Source organism: Lynx canadensis, chromosome B1 (genome assembly GCF_007474595.2).
Source record: "Lynx canadensis isolate LIC74 chromosome B1, mLynCan4.pri.v2, whole genome shotgun sequence".
In the NCBI taxonomy this organism is placed as follows: Eukaryota; Metazoa; Chordata; class Mammalia; order Carnivora; family Felidae; genus Lynx; species Lynx canadensis.
In genome coordinates this window covers 195,300,438-195,321,863 of record NC_044306.2, presented here as the reverse complement: position 1 = coordinate 195,321,863, position 21,426 = coordinate 195,300,438, and the positions used below count along the sequence as shown (strand labels likewise).

The following is a 21,426-nucleotide window of genomic DNA, read 5'->3' as shown; positions in this document are numbered from 1 at the left end:
TTATTATTTCCCTTCTTTTGTTAACATTAGGCTTTATTTTCTCTTCCTTTTCTAACTCCTTTAGGTGCAAGATTGTGTATTTGGGACCTTTCTTACTTCTTGAAATAGGCCTGAATCACAGCATACTTTCCTCTTAGGACTGCCTTTGCTGTATCCCAAAGGGTTTGGACTGTCGTGTTTTCTCTTTCATTTGCTTCCATGTATTTTTTTTTAATTTCCTCTTTAATTTCATGGTTAACACATTCATTCTTCAATAGGATGTTCTTTACCTTCCATTTATTTAAGGACTTTCCAAATTTTTTCTTGTGGTTGACTTGAAGTTTCATAGTGTGATCTGAAAATATGTTGAGGGCTTATTTGTGACCCAATATGTGATCTATTCTGGAGAATGTTCCATGTGCACTCAAGTAGAATGTGTATTCTCCTGTTTTAGGATGAAATGTTCTGAATATATCTGTTAACTCCATCTGGTCCAGTGCGTCATTAAAAACCATTGTTCCCTTATTGATATTCTGCTTAGATGACCTTTCCATTGCTATAAGTGGGATGTTAAAGTCCCTTACTATTATTGTATTATTATCAATGGGTTTCTTTATATGTGTTATTAATTGATTTATATATTTGGGTGCTTCAAGTTGGGGGCATAAATATTTACAGTTGTTAGATCTTCTTGATGGATAGACCCCTTAATTGTGATATAATGCCCTTTTTCATCTCTTATTACAGTCTTTGTTTTGATATCTAGTTTGTCTGATATAAATATTTCTACTTTGGCTTTCTTTTGGCCTCCATTAGCATGATAGATTGTTTCCTATCCCCACGCTTTCAATATGCTTGTGTTTTCAGGTCTAAAATGAGTCTTTTGTTGGCACCATATAGATGGATCTTGTGTTTTTATCCATTCTGATACCCTATGTCTTCTGATTGAAGCATTTAGTCTATTTACATTCAGAGTGATTATTGAAAGATATGAATTTATAGCCATGATGTTACCTGTAGAGTTGGTGTTTCTGGTGATGTCCTTTGTAGTCTTTGCTGCTTTGTTTTTTTTCCCCCTCCGCTCAAAAAGTCCCCCTCAAAGTTTCTTGCAGGGCTGGTTTAGTGGTCACAGACTCCTTTAGTTTTTGCTTGTCTGGGAAACTTTTATCTCCCCTTCTATTCTGAATGGTAGCCTTGATGGATAAATTCTTGGCTGCGTATTTTTTCCCATTCAGCACATTGACTATTTCCTGAAATTCCCTTCTGGCATGCCAAGCTTCAGTGTTAGGGTGTGCTGATAACCTGATGTGTCTACCCTTGTAAGTTAAGGATCTTTTGTCCCTAGTTGCTTTCAAATTCTCTTTCCCTTTGTATTTTGCAAGTTTCACTATGATACATTGTGGTGTTGGCCTGTTCTGTTGATTTTGAGGGGAGTCCCACTTACCCTACATTTCCATCTACCCACTTCCCTATTTCTTTGCTTCTCTTTAAAATACAGCTCCTTGAGAGTTTGCTTTGAGTGATTCCAGTTTCTTACTGTCGTTCTCCCTCCAACACATTTTGTTAGAAACTTCCCCACCAAACCATAGAAACCACTCTTGAAAATCATTATTAACAATATCCATCTTGCCTAATTCAATGGCCAGTTTTCTGCCTGATGTTCCTCAATATCCACAGCATTTGACACAGTTGGTTTTCCCTCCCTCTTTAAAACACTTCCTTCCTTTGGTCTTCAGAGCACCACCCTTTCCTACTTTTTCCTCCTACCTTGAGATGATGACACCTTCTCAGTCTCTTTTTCAGGATCTACCTTGAAGTACCTCAGGCCTCCTCTCTCTCCACTGGCCCCCTTGGTGATCCCATCCTGCCCCAGATACCACCTATACACTACCCCAAGTGTTCCCAAACACCACAATTATTTAGTCGCTTAGTTGCTTATTAGGGGTCTCCAACTGTATGTCTAATAGGCATCTCAGCCCAAACAAAGTCATAACAGAACTCCCGATTTCCCACCACTACCACCATCCCTACAACCCAACACACACATCTGCCTTAGTCCCGGTCTTCCTTTAATAAGTGACACCACTACCCACCCAATTGTTTTAATAGATTGCTAGACCTACCATAACAAAGCATCACAGACTGGATGGCTTACAACAGAAATGTATTTCTCATAGTTCTGGAGGCCAGATGTTTGGGTTCAAGGTGTCAGCAGATTTGGTTCCTTTTAAGATTTCTCTTCTTGCCTCACAGATAACCGCATTCTCATTTGTATCTTCACATGTTTGTCTCCCTGTTCATGCACATGTTTGATATATTTATGGGTGCCCAAATCTCCCCTTCCTATGAGGGTGCCAGCGATGTTGGATTAAAGTCCACCCTGAAGACCTCATTTTAACTTAATCACATCCGTAAAGATCTTATCTCAAAATACAGTTACTTTCTGAGGTGCTGGGGTTAGGACCTCAACATTTTGTGGAAATAAAATCCAGCGCGGAAGAGTCGCCAAGTCCAGAACTTGAGTTTTTAAACCCTATTCTTCTGTTTTCCTACGCAGTCTTAGTCTTCTCACTTTTCAACCATATTTCAAATATAAACACGTATAATCTCTACTTCTAGACCCAAGTATAAGTCATGCCCATTACTCCGCTGGATATTAGATGCTGGATATTGGAGTTGCTTCCTAACTACTAGTCATGCTTCCACACTTGCCCACACACAGGAGCCAGAAAGATAATTAATTAATTAATTAATTAATGCATTAATTCATTCCATGTTTTCCTAATGCACTCAGAATAAATTCCAAACCCTTGCCATGGGTTGTGTGATCTAGCCACTGCCTCCCTTTCATCTTAGCACCCATCCTGTGCCCCCTTTATTACTACGTTCTACCCACACTGGGATTCTTGCTGTTCTTTTAACACACCAAATTAGTTCCAGCATCAGGAACTTTACATTGTCTTATTTCGCTGTGTGAAACACTCTTCCCCTCTATTTCTGCATGGTTGACCTCATCATTTAGGTCTTTGTCCCCCAGTGATATTCCATCCTTCTTACCCTGTCTTATTTTCTTCACAGTATATATCACATTCTGAGTTGTGTTTATGTGTTTACTTATCTGTTGTTTGTCCCTGCCACTAAAATGTAAGGTTTGAGAAGACAGGGACAATCCTTTCTTAACCACTGCTATACCCACAGTGCTTAGAAGGATATAGCACAGGGGTACCTGGGTGGCTCAGTCAGTTAAGGGTCTGACTCTTGATTTTGGCTCAGGTTATGATCTCATGGTCATGAGATTGAGCCCTGTGTTGGGCTCTGTGCTGAGCGTGGAGCCTGCTTGGGATTCTCTCTCTCTCTCTCTCTCTCTCTCTCTCTCTCTCATAAAACAAATAAATAAACAAACATTTAAAAAAGACGGATATACCACTGCTATATCCACAGAGATAACTTCATATATTACATGTTCAGTACTTAGGAAATAGATGAATCAATGGATGAACAAATGATTATTATATTTCCTCCCATTTTGTAGCTTTGAAAACTGAAACTCAGAAATTTTAAGCAAGTTGCCCAAGGCCATATAGCTTTCAAATGGCCATTCCAGAACAGAAATACATTTAATCTGAATCCATATCTCATATATTCTCACCACAGCCCAATGTATAGCTGGGATTTACAACAGCCATCTTGGTTAAAAGGAAAAAGGGAGAAGGACACACTTGATACTAAATTATTGGCACTTCAACTTCTTTTATGTTGCCTTTTGACAGGCAAGTCTTTTCATAACACCAGAATGAAGACACACAACTTATACTCCTGCCCCCAAAACAAAATCCAAGGAAATCATACCTTCCAGAGCAAAAGAGAATTACATAGACTTTGAAAGGGCCCATCCTTTTCCCTCTGGTGTCCTGTCCAAGCTAAGAGAAATTTTTATCACAGGGGGAAATGTTGTGGATTGGCATCTGCTTTTGTTTTCAACATTTTTTTAAATATATAAACTCATAAGACTGGATTAGCTTAGAGCACTGGCAGTTAAGTGTAAACAGAGCAAACAAGATCCCTGCACAAAGTTGCCTAAATTCCAGGAAGAGAAGCGCATTCCTAACAGAGACAAGTGCACATGCCCTGACAGAGAACAAGCTGGACAATGTGTCAAAGGAGGGCAAGATCCCCTATAACTCACTTGCATAAGAACCACCTAGCCTCACTTCTAAGAATAAGCTACCCACTGTTTTCCAAGAACTGTGGGGAATAACTATTAAAGGAACTAATGCTAATCGAATATTTACATCTTGAAAGGCATTGTTTCAAGTATTTTTCCCATGTGAATGTATTTATTCCTCGTAACATCCGCATGAGCTGGGTCCTGTTACTATCCCTATTTTACAGATGAGGGAACTGAGGCACAGAAAAGGTCGGAACATGTCTAAGGATACAAAGCTAGATAGTAAAGCCAGGATTTGAATTCAAGGAGACTAGTTCCAGAGCTCCTGCTTTTATGGAACACATTATGTAACCTCTATATATGAAGAAACAAAAACATAGTCCTTAGAAGCAACTCTGGCAAAATGTTAACAATCGTCGAATCTAGGCAGTGGGTTTATGGGTGATCACTGTTTTTTCAACACTTCTGTACACCGAAAAAGAGTTGAGGAAAATATGGTTTTTGAGAAGTTTCCAACAATGTGATTAAAGAGCGTGCATGCACACACATGCACACACAGTCACAGTAATGTTATAGTTCAGTAAAGGAGAGTAAATGCTAAGTACCTAAGGCAGAGTAGGATTTATCTGCTGGCAGGTCCGAGTGTACCCTACTCCCAGTTCTAAGCTCTAGAGGGTAGGAACTGTGTCCTGTGACCACTGTGTTTCCAACACCTAATACTAGATCTAGAACATGGTTGGTGAGCAGCGCCTGAGTGGCTCAGTCGGTTGAGTGACCGACTTCAGCTCAGGTCATGATCTCGCTGCTGGTGGATTCAAGCCCCGCCTTGGGCTCTGTGCTAAATGCTTGCTCGGAGCCTGGAGCCTGCTTCTGATTCTGTGTCTCCTTGTCTCTCTGCTCCTCCCCTGCTTGTGCTCTGTCTCACTCTGTCTCTCAAAAATAAATAAATGGAAAAAAAATTTAGAACATGGTTGGTGATTAATAAACGCTTAATGAGCAAGCAAATGAAAGAAAGGGGGTGGGAGGTACAGTCTGCACAGGTAGGGAGGAAGTACAACTACGATGTATCAGTTTCCCAAGGCCACTGGAACAAAGCACCACACAGACAGGGCAGCTTCAAAGAGCGAACATTGTGTCCCAGTTCTGGAAGCTAGAAGTCCAAAATCATGGTGTCAGCAGGGCCATGTTTTTTCTGAAACCTGTACAGGGGAGAATCTTGTATTGCCTCTTCCTAGATTCCAGGAGTGGCTGTCAATCCCTGGCCCTTCCGTGCTTGCCACTGGATCACACCAATCTCTGCTTTTGTCATCACATAGCATGGTATTCTCGCCATGGGCCTCTCTGCCCTTTTAATATAAGCACAGAAGTCATACTGGATTAAGGGCCCCTCCTACTCCAGCATGGCCTTAACTGAACTAATTACATCTGCAAAGACCTGGTTTCCAAATAAGGCACATTCTGAAGCACTGGGGGTTTGGGACCTCAAATATCTTTTGAGGAGTCATAATTCAGCCCATAATGTAGGTATTGGGAGAGAAGCGTGGAAAGGGAGCATCCATCTTGGAGTAGTTCACCTCTCTAAAATGTCCAGAAGGACACAAATCCAACCCGAATGCTCCAGCGTGTAAGGTGGAGAATGAACTTAATATATATGCATTGACAATACTGACATTGCAAGGAATTTTACAACCTCCGCCAATCGAATGCCACCAACAGCTGGCTTCCCCCCAGAGCCTAGTCAGCTTTCCCTAAACAGCTTATGACTGGCTTCTCAGCGGCTGTTTATGTTTTCAGAATATTAAGCAGTGTTTAGTCACTTTCTCAGGAAGGGCTTCTCAGTGCGGTTTCTAAAAATGTGCTGAATGCGTTTGCAGAGAGGAAAGGCGCCAGAGGGCCTTTGGTGGGGCATGCTGAGCCTTGTAATCACAAACAGATGACAGAGCTTCCTGGCTCTGACTCCAAGGAACTACCAAGGGTCTTGAACACCAACTTACCATCAGGCTGGATAAAATCCCCAGGGTTTATCTTAACAAAAATTTTCAATTTCCTTGATTCCTCAGTTCTATCAAGTCCCTGACCCTCCAGGGGATTCAATTTTCCTATATGGTAGGGAGACCCAGTCTTCCCAACCTGACAATTGAAAATCCAAAAAAGAAGAGCCATGGCTTCCAGTTGAAATAAACAGATCCCCAAAGGATTGCGCACTGAGCAAAGCCAGGGCTTCGGCCCCACGCTTTCATGGGACCCACTGACACTGGTGAGATCTTCTTTCCACTAAGGTTCTTGGAGTACGAGCAACAGAATCTGACTCCTTTAAAGGGAGAGAGATACTTCTTGGATGGACACCGTGGGAAGCCCGAATAATCTCAGGCTTTAGGAAGACTGGAACAGGGAACATATTAGGGCCCGAAGCAACAAGAGAGTTCTGATTAGAGCATCCTCATAGTGGATGACCCAAGAGTCCTGGGTGCCTGGGGGTGTGTGGTCAAGATTCCTATTCCTAACCTAGATGGAGTCATCTGCCTTCCTGGGTAATGAATAACTTGGGGCTGGGGGGTATGAGGTGGGGAAAAGCGCTCTTAAGATGAAGAAGTGCTGTTTTCAGAAGAGGGAAGAGATGGAAGAACACTGAGCAGGGAGAGGAAGCAGCTCCCGTGCAGTGCAGAGGACTCACTGAGTCTGGTTCCAAGGTAGGTCTACTGCAGCCTGCTTCTCAGACCACATTGCCTCATAAACCCAATAGGCGCTGAGTCTCGTATGCACCCAAACCACCGACAATAAGTCTCAGATGAAGAACGACCCAAAGAGAAATATATCTAGAAGGAAGTCCTAAAAAAGAGCCTACTGAACAAGATCAAGGCCCTTTACTGTCCCTGTTCTACCATCTAAACCTATCACCTGCAGAAAGCAGGAAGCCCAGGGAGCCCTGCTGTAGTTCCTACAGGAGAAAGATCAGTTTTCTTACTCTGGCTTGGAAGACCTTCTCTGACAGCAACTTTCTAAACCCAGGATATTTTGCAGAATGTGCCCTTGGCTTTATTCTGGGCTTCCGTAATACCTTGAACCTGGGATCATCTCTGCCTTTAACACAAAATGAGAGGGGCCAAGCCTAGGAGCACTCATCAAATGCAAGCTTCCCCAAGCAAGTAGAAATTCCCCTGATTCTCCAAGTAGTAACCATTATATGGGCAAAGGAGGGAAGGGAGTTTGGTAGGCAAAGGAACAGTACAGTCTGGGGATCACAGTACAATTTCAAGATCACACAAGAAATATCAGCAACAGAAAGGAGGTGTAATAACGGCATTGTGTTTGTTCAGAGAAATAAGAAAATCCTTAGCCAGATTTAAAACTATAAAGTATTTTTAAAATAATAATAAATGTGGGTCACCTGGGTGGCTCAGTTGGTTAAGCGTCTGACGTTGGCTCAGGTCATGATCTCACGGTTTGTGAGTTCAAGTCCCATGTCAGGCTCTGTGCTGACAGCTCAGAGCCTGGAGCCCGCTTCAGAGTCTCTGTCTCCCTCTCTTTCTGCACCTCCCCAGTTTGTGTTCTCTCTCTCTTTCAAAAATAAATAAACATTAAAAAAAATAAATGTGACCATAATAAAAAAATAAAAACCAAATTTTTAAATACCTCCCACTAAAAATCAACAAAATTAAGACACAAATAACAAACAGGAAAATAAATACATGCAGCAACTATATCAAAGGGTGTTATTATTTTTTTACTCTCTAAAGAGTCCATTCAGACTAATAATGAAAGAAACAATTGCACAAGAGTTTATTTAATTGTTCAACAAATATTTATTATACACCTATTATGTGCTTAGTTCAGAAAAAGAAAAACAAATCCCTCAGAATGATATGAACAGAAGCTTAACCTCACATAGTGATTTAGTAAATGCAAATTAAAACAACAGGATATTGTGTTTATTTTTACTTAACAGATTGGCAACAATTAAAAGGATTACAAAACATGGCGTGGGCAAGATTTTGCAGAAACAGATATTCACATGGTGGTAATGGGAGTATGTATTGGCATAACCTCTTTGAAGGTCAATTTGGCAAAAGGTCAATATGTATTACAATATACTTTAGCTCAGAAAGTCCCCTCCAACGATTTTTTTTTTCTTATAGACATACCCACATATGCACTCAGTGATTTATGGCTAGGGATATTCATCGCAGTATTGCTTGGAAAAGAAATAAAAAAATTAAATGCTGGAAACAATCTACCTGTTCATTAATAGGTGATTATGGATATAGATTAAGATGCATTTATACAATGAAATGCCTTGAGCCATGAAAAATAACGTGCTAGAATGACATAAAAGGAATAGTACGTACCAGTATGAAAACTTCCACAATATATATGAAGACAAAAGAAATGGGAGGCACAGAACAGTGTTTATAGAGCCCTTTCATCTGTGTGAATGTATCAGATGGGAAGATAGGGTTGTGAGTGTGTCTGCATTCTAATTTATTTGCATAGGAATCATGCATAATACTTTCTATTTCATTTTGTCTACTTTCTATCAATTGTGTGAAATCCATGTCTTGAAATCTACAGACTTTTACCTGATTACTTTGCTTTGGGATCATTACATACTTGTAGACTATTTTGCTTTCTCTAGAGCATCTTCTTTTTTTATTTTTTCTCTTGTTCCATATTTTTTATACCCTCACATCGTAATCCAGCTCTGAAACATACTACACATCCTAATGTTTCTTGAACAATCCAGAAAGTGGCGTTCAGTTTGTGATTTGGTTGGTTTTTTGTTTTTTTGTTTGTTTTTTCATTTAAATGAAAGGCCTTGTATTTGGAATTATTAAGTCCAAGGACTGGATGCTCTGACAGACAGAAACATCAAGATGGCCTAGAGAACTCTAATCCGTGTACTCTAAGCCAACCCTTGTGTGCAATACTCAATGAGCAAAATCCCCAAAGTCACGTTGGCTCTGTCTATTGGGTCTGGTCCATTTTTCTGATAAGCACACCATAGGAGACGAAGAAAATATGGTTGGCCATCAGGTGCGAGCAGGTCACTGCAGTCCTAGAAAAATACTCACCAGAATTCAGAAAAAAAAAAAAAATTAAGCATCCAAAATGTCCAAAAAGAATATCACACTCGGTTTGTTCTTCTTCCACACCAGCTCAGCCTCCCAGGTTCAGCTATCAGTTCACAGTTCACACAATTTACACGGGACACCACAGACCATTTGTTTCAGAAGTTAGGGAGCTCCCCAGAGGCTGGCAGTCCTGATGGGAAGACAGAGCAGCTGGACAAGGGGCTGGCGTCCAACAGCCTTCAGAGAACCAGCAGACAGAGATTCAAGCACCAGAACCACAGAGACATTGTCTGAGCTGGTGCCGGAAGTCATGACTGCAAATTACATGTTAGCCTTCTCCTTCTCAATCGTGCTCTTACGAATGGCTACGAAACATTACAGCAGTTGCCCTGCATCACCAACAAGCCTTGTGAAAGATGCTATTAGCGCACCCAGCAGACAGTTGTCCAATTAGAAACATAACATCCCCGCTCGCCTGAGATTTTGGAAATCACGGTGGCAGGGAGCACACCAGCAAGCAGCATGTCCTGGGAACCACACACAGGACACAGGCACCCTGGAGGTTCATTATGCCTTTTCCGGTGGAAGCGGAGACCTTGCCACGGGTCGTATATTGAATAATAAAAAATAACAACAGCGACAAGCACTTATGTTGTGCTGCCTGTGTGACAGGCTCTATTCTAAGTGCTTTTGTGTGATGCTCATTTAATTTCACAATAGCTCCATAATCCCTGTCCCCATTAACGCCAAATGTCAGGCAGGAGGCTGAGGCCAAGAGAGACAGAGCCACGTGGCAAAGGCCACACCGCTAGTCAGTGCGTGAAGGTAGGTGACACTGGAACTCCAGCAGGATGGTCACCCTGACCATGAGGCTCTATTACTTCTCTGTAACTTAACTACATGGCTTCATCGAGGCTCCCCTTCCTCCTTGTCTCAGAGCAAGTACAATGGGCACCGACTGAGATTTTACCTATTGTCTTGATCACTTTTGCATAACATAGAAAGATCACAGGCTGTGGAATCAGGCCTCTGTTTGGAATTCTCTCGGCCCCTTGCTCACCGTGGGACCTTGAGCTGGGTATCTGTTATCTTTGACTAAAGTTTCTTCGTCTGGAAAGTGAGAAAAGGAATACTCACCATACATGGTGTCAGAACTAAGTGAGGTGTTTGCAGTGGTCCTCGGTGCATACTGGTTCCTTCCTCTGTCTTAGCTCTTCCTGCTTCAAAACCCTGTCTCTTACTCACCTCAGAACAGAGACGGTAATAGAAAACCTCCTTTTTTTTTCAATAGCACTTGGCTTGAAATGTCAGTATCTCGGTCTCTGTCTCCACGGTCACACGGCATTCCCTCTCTCCTGTGTGGCTCTCTCTTCACGTGGTGTTCCCCTTTATATATATATATATATATGAATACGAGTCACAACTGGATTAAGGCCCATCCCAACGAGTTCATCTAAATTTGATGACATGTGCAAAGACCCTATTTTCAAATAAGGTAACATTCATCAGTGCTAGCGGTCAAGAATTCAACATATTTTGGGGGAAACACACTTGGACCCATAAGAGGGACGTAGACATGGCAAATACAGAATAGCACAGCATTGTGCGGGGGGAAACAGACAGAGAGCTAAGGCACATGCTTGGAACTTTTGGTAGACTTGCTTCTCTCAATCAGGAAACATGAATCAGCAACCAACGCACTTCATGGGGGTGGTAACAATGGATCAGGAGACCAGAAGTACGGGAGGAGTAAACTCGCTCCCCTCATGTCTACTATATACTGTTCCCCTCCACACCACCGTATTTAATCCCTCCAACACCCCTAAGAGGCTGGAAGTCAGGGAAGTAAATTGACACTCATAAATGATTAAGCAACTTGTTCAAGATGAGACCACTGGTAAACTTCAGCCCTAGAATGTAAACCCAGCTCCGTCTGGCTCCAGAGCCCGAGAACTTGAGAAAGCCACTGGAGAAAAAGTCCATCACAGCTATTCAGTGTTATGTATACATAAGGGATTAAGATAATTACAATATCATTGTGGGCCTGTCATTACTACTGCCACATGGAAATGGCAACCACGAGGTGTGGTTAAGCTCACCAAGGGGACCCAAGATAACTTATTTCATTGACTTGATTTCTCTAACCATCCTTCATCTTGCTCCCTTACCCTCAGATCCCATCTTATCTCTGGGTCCAGATGGGGTAATCCCTGAGGCGTTTGTGCAGTTATATCCCATTGAGACTTCCATAAATTGGCCACAGGGTGGAGTGCTAAGATGTTTTGCAGAGTCTGAGTCTAACCACACCTGAGTTGACAATCCTGCAGTCCTTAACTAGCTCTGTGACCTTAGGCAATTGATCTAATATCACTGAGTGTTTATTTCCCCATTTGCAAAATAAGTACAATTATGCCTAGTCGTAGGGTTATTGTGAAGAATAAATTAAATGTGGCAATACATGAAAGACACGTGGTATAGCACCTGATACCTAGTACATATTCAACTAATTATGGTTGATATCATGACTTTCTTACCTTTATAAGCCAATGGGCTCTTCCATTTTAGTTCATTGCACTAGACTCCTGTAATCTGACCGAAATGGAAGAGTGGAATGAAAGAGGACTGGACCTATAAAACACAAACACAATGAGATTTTGCCCAAGGGCAGTCATACTTCGAACCAGGTGGTGCAGGGTACAAGAAAACACAGGAGTCATTAGTTTCCTAGGGCAACCATAACAAAGTGCCACAGACTGGGAGAGTTAAAACAACAGAAATCTATTGTCTCACAGTTCTGGAGGTTGGAAGCCTAAAATCAAGGTGTCGGCAGGGTCATGTTCCCTCTGAAACTCCTAGAAGACAATCCATCCTTGATTCTTCCAGTTTCTAGTAACCTCAGGAGTTCCTCAGCCAATAAATGCATCACTCCAATGTCTGCTTCTATCTTCACATAATCTTCTCCCTGTGTCCCTGTGTCTTTACATGACTGTCGTCTTTGTAAGGACACCACTCATATTGGATTCGAGGCCCACCCTACTCTAGTATGATCTCATCTTAACTATTCACCTTTACAATGACCCCATTTCCAAATAAGATAACATTCTGAGATCCTAGAGGTTAGGAAATTAACGTGTCTTTTGTGGGGGACACAATTCAACCCAGACAGACCATGCAAACCAAACTCCAAGAAGATGGAGTTTCTACCTTCCCCTCCAGGGTGCAGGCTGCAGTCTGGCTGATGAGATCACTGAATCCTCAGATTCAAGAGACTCCTTGTGTGCATCTCTTTCCAAGTCAACATTCAGACAAGACTGATGAAACCAGCTATGGTGGGAGTATTCACACTGATGACCAGCAAACACTGCTTAGAGAGTCTGTTGTTTAACCTTTATCAGCCCACAGCTGCCTGAGGGAGTCCCTTAGTTCCTGTGGTATAGAAAAGAGCCAGAACCCATGGGTTTCACATTAAAGTGGACCGAAGTGAGGAGAAGTCTCCTATGGGAACTGAGAAAGTCAGTTCACTTCTCCAAGGAAGTGTGTAATGGAGGTCAGGATATTTTCCATGCTACCCCATAGCCCTATGGTAAAGATTATAGGATTACCGTGTTGTACTTTTCTGGTAGAGACTTGTCTTATTCACCTCTAAAAATAAATAAGCCTTAGGCATGGCACATGGTGGGTGCTCAGGATTTGTTAAATCGAAATCCTATCATCCCAGTCAGAAAAGCAGGTTTTCTGCACCTTGCTCCAATTTAGCTTTGGTAAAAGAATAAGTAAGTCTAGGATACTGGCCAGCTGCTAAGCCAGAATAACTTCTTCTAGAAAGACCTTATCAGCAATTTGCCTTGACAACAATTCACACAGCAGTGGCCAGTGCTTTCTCATCTGTCTCCAGCTGGAACCTGGAACGGAATATCCATCCCCTGTGTTCTCTCCTTCATCCACCCACACTCCCAACAACCTTGTGCACAGCCCCTGTTCTAGGGCCTTACTTGGACTGTGGCATTATGACATCAGTATCACAATAGGTCTTCCGGGCTTCCATCTGCTCCACTTACTCAACCATCTTTCTACCCTATGCCTGGGCTGCTCTTTCTAAACATACATCTGACCATTTCATCTTCTAACTTAAAACCTGAAAACGATTTCTGCCACCCTCAGATGCAACCCAAACTCCCTGGTGTCGGATTCAAGGCTTTGGGGCTATTATTTGGTTTGGGTATGGGTAGGATAACTTCTTCTCCTTTTGTAAACAGACCCTGACCCTACCAAACATAAGGCTGGCAAGTAGAGCCAACCAGATGTTCTCATGTCCTGGTCACTGTGATTGGTGATCCAGGAAGGTCACATGACTCAAACAAAGCCAACTGGTGTTCCCTGGGACTTACTCTTTTTTAACAGAGGAGTTCCTTTTACGTAAAGTCATTAGGTTGCAAAGAAATAAACCTAAACTTATATATGACCATGTTCCTTATCACACGAAGAAATTCCATCTTGGCAATAAGATGCCTTTAACCTCGGGTCCAGTTTCTCTGGGGCCAAGCCCTTTCTTGCCCACACACAAGCTATGCCACATAAACCCACCCCCATTTCACTCCTCTGGTTGGGTTTCTGTGATGAAAAAGAATCCTGACTAGCAGGACAGCCCTTGGCACTCTGTCCCAGCTTGTCTCTCCAGCCTCACCCATCTCCCTACCCCGTGATATCACCAGCAGACTCCTGGTCTCAGATCATGCCATGCTCTCCACATTTCCATCCTTTGGCACAATCTGATGTCTCTTTCTGGAATTCTCTTGTCCACTGGTTTAACATCTGCTTTTTTTCTCCTGGTTATTTTGTTTTCTTTGTGTGCTGTTTGTCTATCTTTCCCAGTGTAGATAAACTTCAAAAAAATAAAAGTATAAATTCACTGCTCTGTCCCTGCCACCTAGCCAGGGCTGGGTACATAGTACATGCACAATACTTTGTTGAAGGAATGAATGCATTTATCCTCAAGATGGGAGATAATGTGGTCATAATAGAAGATCACAGACTTTGAGGTCATAACCTTGCTAGACTTTGAACTTGCTGAGGATAGTCCCCAAGTATTACCATTTCTAATGCCCCAGCCCTGCAGACAGTGCCTAGAACAAGGTGGGTACCTAGTAAAACTAGACCAAACTTAGCTTGTAAGCTTTTGTGGCCTGAGCCAAGACTCAGAGTCTCCTAAAGACTTGAGGGCACTCACTAAAGCTGTGTTTAGATGTGGGTGACAATTAATCTAACTTCTCTACTTTCTCACCTTTTTGGAAGGAATAATAAATTACCTTATTGTTGATAAAATAACTTACATTTATTTTTGTCTTACTAAATTCAATATGTTTTATGTCATTTAATCCTTATAAGAACCCAACATCATAGCTGCTATGTTTTTTTCCCCCTTTTTACAGATTAGGAAGCTGAATGTCACAATTGTCAGGCAATGTGCTGGGAAGTCCATGGCTATAAGTGTCAGAGCAGGACTGAAACCCCAGGTCCACCTGACAACACTCCTGTGCCCTTGATCATTCCACCATCACCTTCAGTTAGCTGAGACCCTGTGGAAGGTTCCATGCTCATGACAGACAGAAAAGTCAATGGGACACCACCCTGATCTTCAAAGAGCTGGGGACTCCTGGAAGAACAGATAATGACATGAAGGTAGGCGTATAAAAGTAAAGTATAGGAAACAAAGAGTTAATCCACACTGAGGGAAGACTGAGGGGACCAGAGGAATCAGAAAAAGCCATTGAGACTGAATTCTAAAAATGAGTGTGTGTTAGCCAGAAAAGGAAGCAGAAAGGAATACAGAAGAAAGGAGACGGATAGCATGTGCCAATGAGAAAGCAAGTGCCAAGGGCTGAAAACAACAGAACATAATGCAAAGAACTCAAGATACACTCAAGAACTCATAATACACTCAATATTTGAGACAGAGAGTGGGGAGAAGGAAGGACCAGATCATCAAGATACCAAAAGCATGGGCTTCTCACCAGGAAGTTAGCCTATCTTGAAAATTCATACATAGAACCAATATAACTCAGTGTCCTGGGCATGGGCTTCAGAATCAGACAGATCTGGGTTGATTCAAACTGTGTTCCATAGAAAGAAGAGCCAAAAGTAAGGGTCTACGTGACATTTCTTTATTATGATCTAAGAGAGCAGAGTGAAAGAAAAGGGAGAAAATAGGAGGGTGGGCCAATTAAAAATACTTTCTCAAGTTGGCTGCCACAGGTACAACTGGTTGTCTGACACTGAGAGACTGTCCTCCAAGAAAATATAAAATATGAGCACTGCACAGCCTATCCCAGGGAGTAAAAGAGGTGGAGGAACATCAATCCATCTGTTTCCCTCTCGCACAAGTCAAACGTTTGCCCTATGCAGCGTTAATTCCCCAGTTCTGAGCTATGTATGCCCAGGTGACTAGGGGTACTGTGGATTCAAAGCCACAGAGCGGTCCCAGGACAGGAGACAACAAGCACACTACAGAGGGTGCCCAGTGTGAGGTACTGGCAGATCCCACCTGCCAGAAGTTGGTGGAACTGGTGCTGAGCTGGTTACTATAGTAACCCCTGGACCAAAACTCAGGTGAGGCCTAGAGGATCTGAAGAAGTACACACATCTAATGAAGACTTTCTCATCACTTACTGGCTGTTGTATCTCATGTGCTCACTAAAGACCACTCTATACTTCAGCTTTCTCTGATGAAATGGGAATAATAATTATCTGACCCGTGAGAAAATTCAAGTGCTTAGGATTGTGTTTGGTATCTAGAAAATGCTCAATAAATGGAAGCTATTCTTCCTATTACTGCCATCACCACCAACAACCACTTTATTGAATGACCTTTCTTTGAGATTTCTACCTTGAGTCACTATGGGTTTTTAACCTACTATTATATACACAGGAATATATCATGGAAAAAAAAAACAAGAATAACCTTGATTTTTAAAAATAAAAAGCAGCACTCTATTTTAAATCTTTCTGATCTCTTTCCCTGGAACCAAATTGATCCTTCTCTCTAGAAACCTGACTAGAAAGCACTGTTTGGTGAGCTCCCAGAAGATATGGACCCTGGTTTCATCCTTGCACACGAGCTGCATGTTCTTGGACAATTCCATTTGCTCCAGCCCACTAAATGCACTGACTCTGGGCAGACCCTGGGCTTTGCCCCAGGGATCACAGACCCATCTGTTTTGGCCTTCTCAGAGCTCACAGTCTAGCAGGCAGATAGAGACCCTAAACCAGCTGAATGTGGTGTCAGGCAATAAAGTCTTTATAAGCATATAAGAATCCCAAGAGGCAAACAGAGAATCACACTGGGCCTCTGGGAAATTGGCTTTCTCATTGGTCAACAGAATGCACCAGTGTGTCCCAAAATGTATATCACAGACTTCTAGTAAATTGAGATGAGTTAGGTGGTACACAGGACATTAAATTATATTGAATAGTGTAAGGGAAAGCTACTCTTTTTGCAATCCTTCTGTTTCATTCAGGAGAGATCCATAATCTGTGGTTTGCTAATCTTCATTTTTTAATTTTATTTTTTTAGAGAGAAAGAGGGCAGGGGAGAGAGGCAGAGAGAGAGGGAGAGAATCTTAAGCAGGATCCACACTCAGCACAGAGCTCAATCCTACAACCCCAGGATCATGACCTGAGCTGAAGTCAAGAGTCGTACCCTCAACTGACTGAGCCACCCTGGCACCCCTGAAATTTTTATTTCTAAATATACATATTTAAGTTTTAAAAAGTAAGTTGATTTAAAAACACATTATGTAAAAATCATATAGATGGTATGAAATGTAGGGAAATAACTTTTTCACTACATGATTGACTATGAAGTAATTGCTTGGATGGATGACATTGAAGTATAGTAAAAATCAAGAAAGAGGAATCAAAATGTATAAAGGTTGGGAAACAATAGAGTAAATGACCTACAAGTTCTCCTACTTTTTAAATACCCTATTGTCTACTACACAAATATCTTACAGAAAACATTGCTTGAAAGACTCTTCAAGGGGAGCTGACTCAACTAAGATGACTTACCTGTTTTATCCTTCTGTGGCTTGGAATAAGGATATGATGCACAGAGCTAAAGTAGCCATTTTGGATCATGAGGTGGTCTTGAAGATGGATGCCAAGGTCTTGGAGCAGAAAGATGCTTGGGACACTGACGAATACAGAACAACAAAAGAGGTCTTAGGCTAGCTACTGCTAGACTTCTTTTATATGAAACTAAAATAGACTTCTTTCTTGGGTATGCCACTGTGATTTTAGAATTTCTGTTATAGGTAGCAGGACCTAATCTTAAACGATGCAGAATTTAGTTCTTGCGAGAGAGGTACTATAAGAAACAGAATCTAAAATATGGCATTAGACAACGCACCAGAAGCAAACAGTAAGCATATTGCAATTCTTTTTCTGCTGCTTCACTATTGGTGTATAGAAATGCAACGGATTTCTGTATGTTTATTTTGTATCCTGCAACTTTACTGAACTCATTTATCAAAGGATATTGCAGCCAAGAAATCTGGCACCCCATGCCATGTGGTGGCAAAGCATTTGGCCAACTTATTGCCTACTGGTAGTTGGAACACAGACCATACACTCACTGAGGCTGTAACATTTAAAATATAAAAAAAGGAAAATTCCAGAATATTAGTGTACTAATTCCATATTGCTGCATAACAATTACCCACAAAATTTAGCAGTTTAAAACAGCAAATGTTTATTATCTCATATTTTTTGAGTTAGGAACCCAAGCCCAGTCGAACTTGGTCCCTTTTGATCAAGGATTCTTTTAGGATTGCATTCAAGGTATCATCTGGGACTTCAGTCTCATTGAAAGGCTCAGTTGAGATCCATTACATTTCCCCGCCCTCCTTGCGGCTAGGTAAAACAAGGTGACTAAGTTCTTTTCAATGAGATATAAGTTGAAATGGTGTGGAGAGCCTCTGGGAAAACTCCTTAAGGAGAACTGACTCACCTTTTCCCCAACACCCTGTCTTCCTCCTGATGCCTGAGAGAGGAATCTGATGGCTAGAGCATCATGGAACACGAGGTGACCTGGAATACAGAAACTAGTACTTGAATAATGAAGCACTTGACACTGAAGGAGCCTAAGTCTCTGATGACCACAAAGAAACTTCTACCTTATCCAAGCCGCTGGTATTTTTGCTGTTTACTGTCACATGGTGCCGAACTGAAGCAAGTGTCCAGGTCATGGCCATTTCTATGAACAGAGAAGCTCTTAGAACAGGGCCTGGCACACAGCAAGTGCTAATACCTATGAGATGTCATTACCACTCTAATGCCACACATTGGTGGACCCATTTGGCCGTCCCAACAATGCTAGAGCACATGGGCTTGATACGATCTTCACTTTCCATGTGTGAATTCTGAGGCACATGAACCCCAGCAAGCCAGTAAATAACAGAGTAGAGATTCAACCCAGGTATTTAGGCAGCAGAATGCATGCTCTTCAGCATTGTCCCCCGCAATACCTCCTAATCAAATTGAGCTGTCACTGTTTTCACAACCTACATGCCCATAGATCCATCCTACACTTTTTCTATGAACTATAGTGACATTAATGTGCGGTCAGGGGCTCTTTCAACTAGCTGAATGTATTATAAAGGGTTAACAAAATACGAATTGTAGGAATGTGTTTCCTGCTACGGTGGACGACACCTTTCTGCACACATTCTGTTTCCTACTCCTGGTAAAACAGGTACTCATCTTTCCTTTTGGCCAGTCCAGAGCCGGCTGCATAGAGCTGACCTCTCCTTTCCCCACCCTGACCCTGACCTTTGGCTATTAGAAAACCAGAGGCAGGAAAAGACAGGGAGTGGCTGTTAAATTGCTACTAATCTAATTAGGTGTCAGGGTGGAGGCCATGTTAGTGTTGTTTTAAGAGAAGAAGGGGGACACACAGTCCAAACAGTAGAGGCTCCGAGAGGAACTCCTCCTTGGAAGCTGCCACCTTATATACACTTTTGTGTCAACTGTTCTTGGTGAATCCCCTTGCACACGGCTAAAAGGGCTGAGCTGCAGAAGCAGCTGAAGTAAAGCAGGAATTATTGGAGATCAGAGGAAGAGACGGAAGCTTGGGACAACTAACTCAAAGGCCCTGGGTGAGCAGCTTCCAAAGGGAGTGGAAAAGGTTAAATGGACACACCCTGCCCACTGTGTGGTATTTTTGATCCTTAACAACAGTCAGGAAAGTAAGGGGTCCGGTTAAAATTTCAGGACTGATTTGGAAGTCGGGAAACTATGTTCCTCCAGGTTGAGGCCATCAGTCTGTTGTGGAGAGGAAAAGCAGAAATGGGAACCTGAAGGTGAAAGTATAGAAGGAGAGAGCAATCCTCAGCACAGCCTGACAATTCGAAAAGCAGGATGATGATGATCGTGACTATGACTGATTACGTGTGAGCACTGTTCTAAGCACTTCACATATACCATAATCACTTACCCTTCTCAACAAGGGACACCAGGCATCCCCATTTTACAAACTAAGAAATTAAAGCATGGGTAAGTTAAATAACTTGCCCAAGGTCACATAGCAGGACGCCAATCAAAGCATTCAGTCTCTAGGGACCATGTGCTTCATTACCAGTTCCTCCGAACCAAAGATTTCAAGTCAGCAAGATGGGAGGAGGCGAATCAATTAATGAATGACCAAATTAATGAATAAGTAAATTACTGAATGAATCAATTTACAGACGAATGAACTGAGTAAGTGAATAAATGGATGCCACCACTTTTGTGAGGATTACATTGGATTTGTTAGGTCTCCTTAGGCTTTAGCTCGAGAATACATTTTCCAAGAAATCTTTGAATCTAAATTTCATCAAAATTTCTATGAAGGGAAGGCAGGCTGTTATTGGTGTCTCTGTAGGTACAGTAGGGGAGGGTGATCCAGTGTAGGAGAGAGAAGGGAGGCCATCAACACAGCTTTATCTTTCCCTCCAGGCCCAGCCTTGGTGTCTCCCATTTCTCAGAAGCCAAATCACCTGTTATCTCCCAAACAGATTATATTTTTCTCCTCCCAAATACCATTATAATGAGATTCATCCGAGTTTCACAAAATAACACAGGCTGGAAGTGTGCTATCAACATTCATACTTCATCATTTATTTATTCATTAATTCATTTGTTCAAGATTTATTAAGTCCACCTATGTGATCTGTGTGGACCCAGCCCTTCACTGAGAGGAGAGGAGAGTCATTTTCCTAGCTTTGATTCTCCCAGAACTCTGAGGCCCAGGATGGGTATGCAAGAGGTTTGGAGGTGATCCCAGGACAACTGGTAGAGGAGTAAGGGAGTGAGACTGGACAGAGAAGGAAGGTAATATAGGCCATGTTACTGTGCTGATAAATGCTAGGCTCAGCCCCACCTGAGAACTCAGGCACGTGTTACAGAACTTGCCTTCAAGTGATCCTACCAAGGGGTGATAAAGTTGGGCTACTTATCACCTTAATCTCATCCAACTTTGGTTGAGGTGAGGTACTCTCAGGGACTGTAACCCTCTTGAACTTCTGGATTTCTCTGCCTGTAGATGCAGAAAAGCTACTCGGGCAGAAAGTTGCAGGTTCCCATTGCAGTATGCTATGGGCATGCACTAGAATAGTGGGAGCCAACAGGTTATATATAGGTGGGGTCCTATGGCATCTGCTACAAATGGACATGTAGATGATTGATGAAATCAGGAGCTCAAATAGAAGTATTGACCAAGGCACTATAATAGCAGACAGGAGGGAACCATAACTTCTTCTCCAATGGGTTTCCCTGATTACCCTCTATCACTTACACACACACACACACACACACACACACTCACTCACACACCAACTTCAAGGCTGATTAAACACCTTTCCTGGTTTCTTTCACAGCTCACAAGCATTCCTTACTAGAACATTTAACACAACTATTCCTTTTTTCCTTTTTGCAACAACAAAGGACCTTTGAGACCCCCAAGCTTGGAAAAAAATCATAGTCCCTTTTCTTCTAATATCTAACTCAACATAAAATCACTCCTATGCATTAATACATGTAGGAAAGTTCAAGACTGTTATGATATTTTCCCATGCTGATAACATAGTTGCGTATACGTAAAAGTATCAAATTATGTCCTAACAATTTCTTGGTATTCCTTCTTTGTTGGTTCCCAGGCACATACTTTGTCAGCTCACT

General features: G+C 42.1%; 2 long non-coding RNA genes across 2 annotated transcripts in view; both read right to left on the bottom strand.

Annotated features, from left to right (window-relative positions):
• Positions 1-8,054: 8,054 nt before the first annotated feature.
• On the bottom strand, positions 8,055-11,985 carry LOC115512802. The gene is made up of 2 exons (XR_003968489.1): positions 11,751-11,985; positions 8,055-10,602 (listed from the first exon to the last, which is right to left on the bottom strand). It is a non-coding gene; the product is annotated as an uncharacterized LOC115512802 (long non-coding RNA).
• A 22-nt stretch (positions 11,986-12,007) lies between these two features.
• LOC115512800 overlaps positions 12,008-21,426 on the bottom strand; it is a 62,995-nt gene continuing 53,576 nt past the window's right edge. Inside the window, exons 2-4 of the long non-coding RNA XR_003968488.2 lie at positions 18,221-18,300; positions 17,281-17,404; positions 12,008-12,642 (exon numbers count right to left, since the gene is read on the bottom strand). This is a non-coding gene — a long non-coding RNA (uncharacterized LOC115512800). The remainder of the gene's footprint in view (positions 12,643-17,280; positions 17,405-18,220; positions 18,301-21,426) is intronic.